Here is a 4,509-nt window from a genome sequence, read left to right as displayed (position 1 = left end):
GTAAGTGCACCCATGTCATGCAATGCCGTGGAGGTCAGAAGAGGGCTTCAGATTCCCCTGGAACTGGAGTTAAGGACACAGTTCATAGCCACCATGTGTGTGCTGGGAGTCAAACCTGGATCCTCTGCAAGAGCAGTCAGTGCTCTTAACTGCTGAGCCATCTCTCAAGCCCCTTATTTATATTTTTAAATCATGTAAATCATTATAAAGATAAAAATGTGAGGTTTTCAATATAATTTGGAAGATAAACATTGCAATACCACTGTCTATAAAATGTTTTATTATTTATGTACAATTACCAAAATATTTCCTTTAAAACAGTGTTTTAAAAGTACCACTAATGCAGAACTCATAAAAATCTGTAGGAAGGAAGGTTTAGTAAAATATTCCATTAAAAAGAAAATTTATTTCTTATATTTATGTTTTAAACAGATCATGTGTGCTATGTTTTTAATGTTTCTTCCCAAAACCAGGTATTGAGAATTTAATTCCCAGTGTAACCGAATTGAAGGATGGAACTTAATGAGAATTGACTGACCTCAGGAGCACCACTTTATCAAGGAGTCTTTGCAAATGTGGGCTCATTATGAAACAGGAGTTTGGAGACGATCTCTCCCTCCCTCTCTTCTTTTCTTCCCTCCATCCTCCGGTCCCTCCCTTCCTTGCTCTGTCCTGTTTTGTGACATGGGATGATACCTCAAGAAGGCCCTCTGTACATGCCAGCCATTTGACCTAGGACATCCCAGCTTCAAGAAACATGAGTCAACAAATATGTATTTATTATAAATTACCTGCACTATTGTATTAGCTTATAGTACCACAAAAGACTGATTTTCTGTGTGTATGCATTATAGAAGACACCAATTAAAAACTTACCAAGAATAGTAACATAAATTTATAAATTACAACTACTAAATTTTTCAGGCATCTTTCTGAAAAACTCATACATAAGAAATGAAACTTTATGAAGCAATTACTTCTTGAGGCTTACTCTGATGTTTAAATAATATGAGATTCTTAGTCGGGGGGCCACTGTGGTGATGCACATTTGATTAAAAGCCTTAATATTTAACATTGTCTTTTGTTTTTACAGCTTGTTATTTTAATTTGAAATGTAAAAACAGAAGAACAATGTGTATTCTGTGATGAAACAAAAATTAAGCCTGCTTTTAAAAAGGTTTCCTGGGGCTGCAGAGATATAACTCCAGTTCCAAAGGATCCAGTGCCCTGTTCTGGATCCAAGCATTGCATGACACAGATGCATTTACATACATGCAGGCAATGGACTCATACACATAAAAACCAAAAATAATAAATAAAAAGAAAGAGAAGAAAAAAGAGTATAAAGGCCTACTAATTTTTTAATTATCTGTTTTGGGTTTTAAATATTTCTATAATTCTTGACTTAAAAAGGAAGCAAAAGTTTTGTTCTTAAATATACAAAGTATTAGAGAATTTTGGACCATTTTGGAAAAAATGCTTATTGTAAATAAAGCACTACGTTAAAGCATTGGATCAGATGAATATGATTTCTGAGTTTTTCAACTATACACCAAACTGTCATGGTTTGAATATAACATGTGCCTCTGTTCCTTTTCTGTTGCTGTGATAAACACCATGACTAAGGCAATTTATAGATGGAAGAGTTTTGGGGCTCGTTAGACAGCTCATTGGCTGTTCTTGCAGAAGACCTGGGTTTGAATCCGAGCACCTACATGATGCTAACAGCCATCCATTGCTCCAGTTCCAGAGGATTCAATGCCCTCCTTGGGCGTTGCATAATGTAAGTGTGCTTACATACATGCAGGCATAACACTCATGCAGATAAAAAAAATAAAAAAAGGAAAAATAAATTTTAAAAAAGAGTAGAGTTTATTTGGGCTTACAGTTCCAGAGGGATAAGAGTCCATCCTGTCAGACAGGCATGGCAGCGGGAACCAAAAGCCCTGAGGGCCCTTGCAGGAAACAAACAATCTGGAAGTGGAGAAAGACTGAACTCTGGAAGCCCACTCCCAGTGACATGCTTCCTCCAGCTTGGCCACACCTCCTAAAGCCCTATGCCCTCCCCCCAAAAATGCCACCAAATGCTCAAGTATATGGGGGAACATTCTCTTCAAACCACCACAGTCCTCAAATATTTGTATCTGAATGCTTGATCCCCAGCTGGTGGCATTTCTTTGGGAGCCTGTGGAATCTTTGGGAGGTTGGGCTTAGCCAGAGGAAGTGGGCCTTATGGATAATAGGACAATCCTCCTTCTGGCCTCAGCTCTCTGCTCCCTGGTTGTTGCCATATAACAAACAACTCTTGCATGTTTCAGCCCCTTGCAAACTAAACCAGCCCTGCTACTCCCTCCCACATGATGGACTATCCTTTCTCAAATTATACTAAAATAAATCTTCATTTAAGTTGTTTCTTGTCGGGTAGATGGTTACAACCAGTAAATTAATGCCAAGAAATGGACTTATTGCTGTGATAAGCCTGACTATGTGGTTCATAAGCTTTTGGGATTGGGAGGAAGGTGGACGAAGCAGAGGTTACTGAGGACTTAGGGTGGGTGTGTTGAAGACCAGAATGCCTGTAGAAAAGCAGACAGTACAGATCGAGCTCAGGTTTCAGAAGGGAGCCAGGACTCTATTGAAATTGGGCTGGAGGCCATTCATGTTAGATTCTGGCAAAGCATCTGGCTACGTACTGCCATGTCCTAAAACGCTGAGTGAGACCAAATGAAAAAAATAACAAATTTGTTTGGTGGAGCAAAGGTCAAAACAGCACAGCATTCAGACTGTGGCATGGCTATTGCTCACTTTAGCAAGGATTGCGATGACAATTCTGGGCAGAAAGTGGATCAGAAATATGTAAAAATTGTGCATTTTGGTGAGGAAAGGAGCATGGACAAATGTCAGGTTGCAGACAAAGTAGCAACTTGAGATTTGTTGCTGTTGGTCAAGTGGAAACAATTATTAAAGAGATTAGTATGACTGAAAAGAATCCTTACGCTAGCTCTCATAGCTTTGGAGAGCATTACATAAGCTGGTAAGGGAGAACATTGATCGATGATCCAACCCCAGCTTCAAGCTAAAAACTACATCAATGACCAGCACAGCAAATGACATTGATGCAGTAGTGGAAATTTTATCTTGGGGGTAATCAACAGTTATCTACTCGGACTTAAAGCCCACTCAATAGGAGGAAACTCAGGTGTGGTACTATAACCTAGTCAAATACGACATGGCTGGAGATGTCATAGATCTTAGAGAAAACCATAAGACTGTCACATCCCTAGACAAATGCAATTTCTTACTATGTGCAAAATATGGATCCTTAAACTTACAGACAAGTATCCCAGTCACCACTCATCAAAGAAGCTTCTTTTATGACAGACAGAGACTATTACAGAGTTCCACAACTGGTCACAAAGAGAGATTGCCTGTGAATTGCCCAAGCCTAAGTGACACATCTAGGATGTAACGGCTACACCTAAGACTCACGGAACATAGTACAAGAGATGAAGAGAACACTAATGCATCTTTCAGTTCTCATCAATGAAGCTATCTCATGCAACAGAGGTCACAAATTGCCAAAATGTAGAGAATAAGAGTCTAGAGAGTGTGGGTCCTTGGATAGGTCTTTATTAAAATCCACCCACCCAGGGCTCAGGGAGCATTGCAGAAGAGAGGGCAGAAAAATTGTAAGAACCAGGGAGGAGGTGCATGACCTCCTACAAATAGAGTCCTACGGGCTCCTGGGGCTCTTCTCATATGAACCTACAGCAATGGTGTCAGCATTGCACAAGACCCATGCAAACTCAAGCAGACAAAAACCCAGCACAGAACTGTGGAAATGGACAACAGACCACAGTCTTATTCGAAGAATTATTGGCAGATGATTAGTACTGGGAAATGAAGAACTGACCTTCTTAAAGGAAGGGACTGTAGATGGGCTGATTAGACCTCAGTGGATGAACGTGCACTGAGGGACATCTGGGGACACTAACTTGGCATGATAGGCCTTTTACACAAATAACAGAGTGTATGAATTCTACTGGGGGGGGGCAAAAGTATAAAGGAGGTATAAAGATGATTAAGGGGTTCTGTATAAAGTACACAAAAATTCAATAAAAAAAATTTTTTTGAAAAAACGGAAAAGAAGCCTTACAGGGCTGGAGAGGGCTGGAGAGATGGCTCAGCAGTTACGAACACTGACTGCTTTTGCAGAGGACCCAAGCTGATTTCCTAACACCCATATGTTGGCTAACAGCCCTCTGTAACTCCAGTTCCAGGGGATCTGATGCCTTCTTCAGGCCTCCATGGGCATTACATGTGCAGATGCACTTCCATACATGCAGGGAAAATGTCCATGCACATAAAATAAAAATAATAAAATATTATAAACAAATTTAAAAGAAGCCTCACTCTGCACTTGCACTGGGAACAATAGTAATTAGTCAGCAAAGGCTCCAGGGTGCCCTGCTCCAACAGGACTGCCTAGGAAGTGTCTCAGCTGTCCAG

This window comes from Nannospalax galili, unplaced genomic scaffold (genome assembly GCF_000622305.1).
Source record: "Nannospalax galili isolate Female #2095 unplaced genomic scaffold, S.galili_v1.0 scaffold142, whole genome shotgun sequence".
Classification (NCBI taxonomy): Eukaryota; Metazoa; Chordata; class Mammalia; order Rodentia; family Spalacidae; genus Nannospalax; species Nannospalax galili.
The sequence above is the reverse complement of the archived record's forward strand: the minus strand, read 5'-3'. Positions refer to the sequence as shown.